Source organism: Balaenoptera ricei, chromosome 11, assembly GCF_028023285.1.
Source record: "Balaenoptera ricei isolate mBalRic1 chromosome 11, mBalRic1.hap2, whole genome shotgun sequence".
Lineage (NCBI taxonomy): Eukaryota > Metazoa > Chordata > Mammalia > Artiodactyla > Balaenopteridae > Balaenoptera > Balaenoptera ricei.
In genome coordinates, this window is record NC_082649.1 from 23,580,281 (window position 1) to 23,590,501 (window position 10,221).

Sequence of the window (10,221 nt, forward strand, 5' to 3'; positions counted from 1 at the left end):
TTGCCTGCTGGAGAAAGGATAGAAGGGAAGTCCACCCAGCACAACCAGAGGGAGGCAGCTCCGAGGACCCCTGCTTGAGGTGCACAGTGAGATTTTTCATCTCCAGAGGAGAAATCTCTTGTAGGGCCCCAGGAGAGTCAGTGCTGTGACGGGGGCGGGGGGGGGGGGGGCGCGGGGCGGGTGGCCTCCGGCCGCGCATCCCGGCCACTCTTTCTGGTCTCCCGGCGTTTCAAAATAGTGAAATTGAAAGGACTGGGATTCTGCCGCTTCTGTCCAGGCCCCTTTCCCCTTTACCTGAGCGTGAGGGCATCACTTGGGGCGAGGCAGGGCGGGGGGTTCAGGGTGTGGGCGGAAGCTCGGAGCTGGGGATTGTCCCCAGAGACAGAAAATAAGTACCCTCGACCATTGTAGTCAATTTGGACTGCATAAGCTAAAGTTAGATTCCTCAAAGCTTGGTTCGGAAAAAAAAAAAAGGTTTAGTTCACCAGCAAGAGCCCCCTTTCCACCCTTTCTCCACCTCCTGGCTGGCTTTCAAATAGGGGTCTGGCTGGCCGGGGGGACCTGGAATGAGTCCTTTGAACGGAAGTCCAAAAAAATCGTGAGGGCGAGTGAGATTACACGTGAAGAATGGGGAGACTTGGGGCCGCAGGTTTGGGCTCCTGGAAGGGATGGGAAGCCTCCCCCGACTCCACCGAGAGTGACTAGGCTACGGGCGTCACCAGCACAGAAACGGCGGCGCCCAGTTGGAGCCTTAGCGGTGAAGTTTTGTTCCGTAACTGACCGCCCGAGGGTCGGCAGTTCTGTCCGCTGCGAGTTCTGGCTCCTTCGGGGGAGAACCGAACCCGAGATACTTTATTTCTCCGGAAGAACAACGCTCGAGGCAGACCGCTCTGTGTCCAGGCAAGGAAGCCTTTGAAAATAGTTACACGAAGAAAAAAATCAAATTCATTTTTGCTTTGCCTTACTGAGTACAGCTTACCTCTTAACTGGTCCCAAGGGAGACGGTGCCCGGACTAAAATTGATCTTCTGGGTTTCCATCCAGCGCCTCCCCATAAAGCCGGGTCTCCCCTCTTCCTCTGGGAAAAAAGTGACCGCACCCCCAACCCCCCTCCCCCGCCCCACGGGAATATCAGTGGCGTGGCCCGCACGCCCCGCACCGCCCATGAATGGAGAATCACACTGGGCGGAGATTGTAGTTTAAAAATCCCTGAACTGCGTTGCGGGACGCGGTGAGTGCAGAAGGGTACAGGCAACTGTTTGGCACCCGGGACGCAGTTGTCTGACGCAGACTGCCCTGCAGCTCCTCCCGGGGCCTATTCCAGAGCAGAAAGGACCGCCCTAGGAGGACAGGAGAGGGCAAAGGCGAGTTTGAGGTCGCCTGGACTTTGCTGTATAAGAGGGCAGGGAGGTGAGAGGTGAGGAACAGTGACCCTGGCAAGGAAACCTAGACCACGGTGGGGTAAGGGAACGGGTGCGTTTGCAACTCAAGGCTTTGGGAGTCTAGACAAGCAAAGCAAGGGAGTGAAGAAAAAAAAAAAAAGCTGGAGAGGGGATTCGAGCCGTAGGCACCCCCAGTGAGGCCAGCCAGTTGTCAATTGTGGGCTCTTCCGGAGGCGTCCCAGGCCCGGATGCCTCCGAGGCAAGTGACTAAGGGTCCTCCTAGGCATTGTATCTAGGCGCTCTAGAGAATCAGACCTTTATATTCTGGGGAGCACTGATCGCGCCCTCTGCTAGTGGTTGGGACTCCAGACCCTGCTTGCCCTCTCAGAGTCCAGGCTTGGAGCAGTGCCCCTGCAAAAACCCCTGGACATTCCGCAGAGGGGGACGTCCGGCCTCTAGATTTTCCCATAGACGAAAGAGTATTCTGTTCACGCAGAAACATACTCTCCTTATAAATAACTCTGAGGCTGGCGGGAATGACAGTCTGGGAGGAGGGGAATTTGCACAGCGATTTTTTTTTTTTTTTTTTTGAGGTTGTGCTACTCTTTCTTTGCTGCTGATTTTTTTTATATATACAAATTTATTTATTTTTGGCTGCATTGGGTCTTCATCGCTGCGCAGGCTTTCTCTAGTTGCGCGCGGGCTTTCTCTAGTTGCGGCGAGTGGGGGCTACTCTTCGATGCGGTGCGCGGGCTTCTCGTTGCGGTGGCTTCTCTGGTTGCTGAGCGCGGGCTCTAGGCGTGCGGGCTTCAGTAGTTGTGGCTTGCAGGCTCTAGAGCGCAGGTTCAGTAGTTGTGGTGCACGGGCTTAGTTGCTCCGCGGCATGTGGGATCTTCCCCGACCAGGGCTTGAACCCGTGTACCCTGCATTGGCAGGCGGATTCTTAACCACTGCAGGCACCAGGGAAGTCCCTGTTGCTGATTTTTAGTTTTGTTTGTTTACAGAGCTGTGGCAAAAACTAATTCAGTTGTCTTCCTCTCTTAAAGTATTGCTGTTGACAACACACTGTGCCTTAGTATCATTAGTGAGGACCAGTAAGAGTAGTACCCACCACAGAGGGGGGCTATGAAGAGAAGATGAATTAATATTTATTTGGCTCTCACACTGTTAGCCTTACAAATGATTTTAAATATCATGAAACACAGTTGATTCTAAGTTTTGATTCTGTGGGGAGGGGGAGGGGGGCAATGAATAGATGGGGAATCAGTTGTGCAAACTGGGTAAGGTTCCTGTTTGGTAAATGTGCTAGGAGACTGTAAAGTACATTTCTACTTGATGTGATTATGCTAAGCCAGCTGCAGTTCACATCGAACACTTTAGAGCCATATTTGACACTCTAAAAAAAATTTTTTTAAGAAACTATACTTTTGTTCCATTAGCATTATGCCATGCATGTCCAAAGAAACTTGAACTATATGTACCATAAAGGACAATTTAGGTATCTTCTTTTTTATATTTTAATAAGAAATGGAATGAGACTGTGTTACTCCAAAGAGTGCCCAGAAAATATTTTAGAAATAGAACTTCCAGTGGATGAAGGGGGTCCAAAAGTACAAACTTCCAGTTATAAAATAAATAAGTCATGGGGATGTGATGTACAGCATGTTGACTATAGTTGATAATACTGTATTACATATTTGAAAGTTGCTAAGAGAGTAGATCTTAAAAGTTCTCATCAAAAGAAAGAAAATTTTATAACTACGTAAGGTCACAGATGTTACTAGACTAGTGGCGATCATTTTCCAATGTATACAAATATCAAATCATTATGTTGTATACCTAAAACTAATATAATGCCGTATGTTAATTATACACCCATTTTTGAAAAAGAAATAGAACTTCCATTTAAAATAGTCAAGGGCTTCCCTGGTGGCGCAGTGGTTAAGAATCCGCCTGCCAATGCAGGGGACACGGGTTCGAGCCCTGGTACGGGAAGATCCCACATGCCGTGGAGCAACTAAGCCCGTGCGCCACAACTACTGAGCCTGAGCTCTAGAGCCCACGTGCCACACTTACTGAAGCCCGTGTGCCTAGAGCCAGTGCTCTGCAACCAAAGAAGCCACTGCAATGAGAAGCCCACGCACCGCAACAAAGAGTAGCCCCCGCTCACCGCAACGAGAGAAAGCCTGCGTGCAGCAACAAAGACCCAACGCAGCCAAAAAAATAAAAAAATAAAATAAAATAGTCAAGTAGTTGGGGTTACACAGAAATGCTCCCACAAATAAGAATGCCTTTCAAAGGGGGCAAATCTGCTTTAAATCGTGTTGTTTGTATCTTTTCTTAATGCTATGTCAAAATGACTGCAGATGTTTTCATATATTTAATAATCATTGTCTGTAAAAATCATATGATCATTTCAATAGATGCAGAAAAATCATTTGACAAAATTCAACATCCATTTGAAGAAACCTCTCAACGAAGTGGGTATAGGGGGAATGTACCTCAACATAATAAGGGCCATATATGACAAGCCCACAGCTAACATCATACTCAACAGTGAAAAGCTAAAAGCTTTTTCTCTAAGATCAGGAAGGAAACAAGGATGCCCACTCTCACCACTTTTATTCAACACAGTATTGGAAATAATTGCCAGACCAATTAGACAAGAGAAGGAAATAAAAGGAATCCAGATCATAAAGGAAGAAGTAAAACTGTCACTATTAGCAGATGACACCATATTATATATGGAAAATCCTAAAGTCTCCACAAAAAACAAAACAAAACAAAACAAAACATAAAACCTGTTAAAACTAATCAATAAATCAGTAAAGTTGTAGCATAAAAAAATCAATATACAATCTAATCTCACTTAAAATTGCATCAAAAGAATAAAATACCTGGGAATAAATTTAACCAAGGAGGTGAAAGATCTTTACACTGAAAACTATAAAACATTAATGAAAGAAATTGAAGTCACAAATAAATGGAAAGATATTCCATGCTCATGAATTGGAAGAATTAATATTGTTAAAATGTCCATACTACCCAAATGCAATCTATAGATTCAATGGAATCCCAATTAAAATTCCAGTGGCATTTTTTACAGAACTAGAATAAACAATCCTAAAATTTGTGTGGAACCACAAAAGACCTCAAATAGCCAAAGCAATCTTGAGAAAGAAGAACAAAGCTGGAGGTATCACACTCCCTGATTTCAAACTATATTACAAAGCTATAGTAATAAAAACAGTGTGGTACTGGCATAAAAATAGACATGTAGATCAATGGAAGAGATAGAGAGCCCAGAAATAAACCCACACATATATGGTCAATTAATTTCTGACAAAGGAGTGAAGAATATACAATGGGGGAAGGACAGTCTCTTCAACAAATGGTGTTGGGAAAACTGGACAACCACATGCAAAAGACTGAAACTGGACCACTATCTTACACCATACACAAAAATTAACTAAAAAATGGATTAAAGACTTAAACATAAGGCCTGAAACCATAAAACTTCTAGAAAAAAAACAGGTGGTAAACTCCTTGACATAAGTCTTGGAGATGGTATTTTGGATTTGACACCAAAAGCAAAGGCAACAAAAGCAAAAATAAATAAGTGGGACTATATCAAACTGAAAAGCTTCTGCTCAGCAAAGGAAACCATCAACAAAATGAAAAAGCCCAGAAATAAACCCTCATATATATGGCCAAATCACTTTTGACAAGGGTGCCAAGACCAGCCAATGGGGAAAGGACAGTCCTTTCAATGAGTAGTGCTGGGAAAACTGGATAGCTTCATGAAAGAAAAAAAAAAAATGAAGTTGGACCCTTATCTAACATGATATACAAAAATAAACTCAAAATGGATCAAAGACCTAAACATAACAGCTAAAACTATAAAATTCTTAGAAGGAAACATAGGGGGGAAACTTTACAACATTGACTTGGCAATGATTTCTTGGATATGACATCAAAGGCAGAGGCAACAAAAGGAAAAACAGACAAATTGAGCTTCATAAAACTTAAAAACTTTTTGTGCATCAAAGGACACTATCAATGGAGCAAAAGTGCAACCCATAAAATAGGAGAAAATATTTGCGAATATCAGATATCATATATATGATAAGGGATTAATAACCCGAACATATAGAGGACTCCAAAAACTCAACAACATAAAAGCAGACAACCCAATTCAAAAATGGGCAAATGACTTGAATAGACATTTCTTCAAAGAAGATATACATGTGGCCAATAAGCACATAAAAAGATGATTAACATCACTAATGATTAGGGAAATGCAAGTCAAAACCACAATGAGATACCACTTCACACTCATTAGGATGGCTACTAAAAAAAAAAATAGAGGACTTCCCTGGTGGCGCAGTGGTTGAGAGTCTGCCTGCCAATGCAGGGGACACGGGTTCGATCCCTGGTCCGGGAAGATCCCACATGCCATGGAGCAACTAAGCCCGTGCGCCACAACTACTGAGCCTGCGCTCTAGAGCCCGCAAGCCACAACTACTGAGCCCACATGCCACAACTATTGAAGCCCGCAAGCTCTGCAACAAGAGAAGCCACCGCAGTGAGAAGCCTGCGCACCTCGAGGAAGAGTAGCCCCCGCTCTCGGCAACTAGAGAAAGACGGCGTGCAGCAACGAAGACCCAACGCAACGAAAAATAAATAAATGAAATTTTTTTTAAAAGATAGAAAGAAAGAGGGGGGGAAGCGGGGGGCGGTGGTGGTGGTGGGATGAATTGGGAGATAAGGATTGACATATATACACTATGTATAAAATAGATAACTAAAAAGAATCTGCTGTATAAAAAAATATAAAATTTAAAACTTTTTTAAAAAAGAAAATAACAAGTATTGGCAAACCTGTAGAGAAAGCAGAACCCTTGCAAACTGCTGGTGGGGATATAAAATTGTGCAGGGTAATAGAGTACAATTTAATGAGGGGATTATTTTAATAGATGTGTGTGTGAAAAGGGTGTGAGCAGTTACCAGTTCTCTTAGAAAGAGCGGGGACTCCGAGCTTTCACGGAGGGGCCACGGGTTTGGTCCCTGGTCGGGGAAATAGGATAGCCGCGTGGCGTGGCCGAAAAGATAAATAAATAAATAAATTTTTAAAATAATAAATAAATAAATGGGTATGTGTGGTTTTATAAAACACTGGCAGAGAGGCTATACCTTTTTGCATTCCCACCAGCAACGAATGAAACTTCCTGTTGTTCCATGTCCTCACCATCATTTGGTGTTATCAGCGTTTTGGATTTTAGCCATTCTAATAGATGTGTATGTAGTGGTATTTCATTGTTGTTTCAATTTGCAATTACCTAATGATATATCATGTGGAACATATTTTCATATACTTATTTTCCATCTGTATATCTTCTTTGGTAAGGTGTAAAGTGTCTGTTCAGATTTTTTGCCCATATTTTATTGGGTTGTTTGTTTTCTTATGGTTGAGTTTTAAGAGTTCTTTGTATATTTTGAGCACCAGTATTTTATCAGATATGTGCTTTGCAAATGTTTTCTCCCAGTCTGTGGCTTGGCTTTCATTCTTTTTAACAATGTCTTTCACACAGCGGAAGTTTTTCACAAGTTCAAGTGCTTAGCAAACTCGAAGCAGGATAAATACTGTATGATATGGCTTATATGTGGAATCGAAAAAATACAACAGACTAGCGAATATAACATAAAAGAAGCAGACTCATAGATATAGAGAACACGCTAGTGGTTACCAGTGGCGGGGGGGCAACTTAGGGCTGGGGGATTGGGAAGTACAAACTATTGGGTGTAAGATAGGCTAAAGGATGTATTGTACAATGTGAGGAATATAGTAATAGTTGTAAATAGAAAGTAACCTTTAAAATTTTTATAAAGTAAAAAAAATTTAAGAAAATAAAAACTTTTTTTAAAAATTTATTTATTTTGGCTGCATTGGGTCTTCGTTGCTGTGCGTGGGGCTTTCTCTAGTTGCGGTGAGCGGGGGCTACTCTTCGTTGCGTTGCGCGGGCTTCTCATTGCAGTGGCTTCTCTTGTTGCATGCAGAGCACAGGCTCTAGGCGTGCGGGCTTCAGTAGTTGTGGCATGCGGGCTCAGTAGTTGTGGCTCGAGGGCTCTAGAGCGCAGTCTCAGTAGTTGTGGCGCACGGGCTTAGTTGCTCCGAGGCATGTGGGATCTTCCCGGACTAGGGCTCAAACCCGTGTTCCCTGCATTGGCAGGCGGATTCTTAACCACTGCGCCACCAGGGAAGCCCAATAAAAACTTTTAAGTCTGTATAATGCTACTCTTTGTATAAGAAAGACTAAAAAATATTTATAACATGTGTGTTTATTTTTGTAAAAAGAAACTCTGTAAGAATAAAACAGAAACCAATAAAAATGGTTACTTGAAGGGAGAAGGAAGAAACTGATGGGGAGTATACGATAAACATACTTCTCTGAGTACTTTTTTTTTAAATCAATTAATTAATTTTTTGGTTGTGTTGGGTCTTCGCTGCTGCGCCCGCGGGCTTTCTCTAGTTGTGGCGAGCAGGGGGCTACTCTTCATTGCCATGTCTGGGCTTCTCATTGCAGTGGCCTCCCTTGCTGCAGAGCATGGGGTCTAGGTGTGCAAGCTTCAGTAGTTGTGGCTCGTGGGCTCAGTAGTTGTGGCGCACGGGCTTAGTTGCTCCATGGCATGTGGGATCTTCCCCGACCAGGGATCGAACCCATGTCCCCTGAACTGTCTTTTTTTTTTTTTAATTAATTAATTTATTTTATTTATTTTTGGCTGTGTTGGGTCTTTGTTGCTGTGCGCGGGCTTTCTCTAGCTGCGGCAAGCGGGGGCTACTCTTCGTTGCGGTGCGCGGGCTTCTCATTGCGGTGGCTTCTCTTGTTCTGGAGCTCGGGCTCTAGGTGTGCGGGTTTCAGTAGTTGTGGCTCGTGAGCTTAGCTGCTCCGCGGCATGTGGGATCTTCCTGGACCAGGGCTCGAACCCGTGTTCCCTGCATTGGCAGGTGGATTCTTAACCACTGCGCCACCAGGGAAGTCCCATGAGTACATCTTTAAAATCTTATTTCTACTTTTGAACTTTGAAAGTATTTTACATATTTTAAATGAACTTAATATTAAAAAAGCAGTCTAGGGCTTCCCTGGTGGCGCAGTGGTTGAGAGTCTGCCTGCCAATGCAGAGCACACGGGTTCGAGCCCTGGTCTGGGAGGATCCCGCATGCCGCGGAGCGGCTAGGCCCGTGAGCCACAACTACTGAGGCTGCGCGTCTGGAGCCTGTGCTCCGCAACAAGAGAGGCCGCGATGGTGAGAGACCCGCGCACCGCGATGAAGAGAGTGGCCCCCGCTTGCCGCAACTAGAGAAAGCCCTCGCACAGAAACGAAGACCCAACACAGCCAATAAATGAATAAATAAATAAATAATAAAAGTGTTTAAAAAAAAATCAGTCTAAAATTGAAAACTAAAACATATGAACCTATTTATTTGCATATTTTGAGGTAACCATTAAGAGAAAATAATTATTTCAGGTGACTTTTGAATACAGTACTCTGTACACCCTTCATGGTAAATATTCTAAAGACTAAAAGAACAGCTAGTAAATATTAAATTTCACTTAGTAATTTTGTTAGTAGTATTAAATATTGCAATTTTGAAATTATTTTATGTATATTTTAGGATAAAGCAAATAGATAAATACATCAAAGTTATTAAGATTTTCAATTATCCTGATAAAAGATATAAAATACAAAATTAAAGAAGTTGAGAGAAAACTACAATGTAAAATTTGAATTGGAAATATCAGTATGAATTCATGATTTCTCTAAACACTAAAAGTGTCTTAAACAGTGATACCTCTGTAGCAATGAGCTCTCCCAGAACCTAAACAGTGATTTCCATATACCATTCTTCGTTAAAAGAACCAGTGCTCCTTGGAGAAATGGCCGATTCCATGTCTGAAGCTTGGGAAAGTAAAAACTGAGCCTGGGACATCATCATGCCAGAAGCAAGAAAGTGGTCAAGACAACTTTGGGGCATGTCAAAAGGACACAGGAGTCAGCTTAAAAGGGCTCTTACTGGACACATTTGATACAGTTTGAGCACAAAAGGAATAATGACTGTAACTGATTATAAAATACTAAATGGATTAAAAACCCTGGATCTATAGTTACAAAAAAAAGACTATAACTTTCTACCCTTGTAGATTAATATACCACCACCTTACTCTGAAAATTGGTAATTAAATGGAAATAATTAAGCATTTGTCGTGGCTTTTTAGAAGGAACCCTACTTTTCCAGTTGATGAGGGAAAGCTCCTCTCTAGATTAACATCCCCTTATAAATGGGGGAGTGGGAGAAGTCGAAAAGCACCATTTTGTAATTCCTGATGAAATAACTCATTCAGGCAAGGATCACTATGGATGCCAATTATTGGGTGAAAACTTTTTTAGAATATTCAGTGTCAGGAATTCCCTGGTGGTCCAGTGGTTAGGACTCCATGCTCTCACTGCCAGGGGCCTGGGTTTGATCCTTGGTTGGGGAACTAAGATCCTGCAACGTATGTAGTGCAGCCAAAAAAAAAAAAAAAAAAAAATCACAGTGTCAAAGAACCATGCAGATGACTTGCTAATTGCAAAGGGAAACACTTTACCTTCATAGGACAGATCGGACAGTATCCACCTTAACCAAGTGATTACACTTAGCATCATTAGCTGCGGCATGACCTCGTATTTACATGCATTCCAATGTGAGGCAATGTGAAGAACGCAGCACTTTTGAAGAATTAGTCCCAAAATTGGGTAACTAGAATCTTATTTTTTTAATTAAAAAAATATGAGCTAGA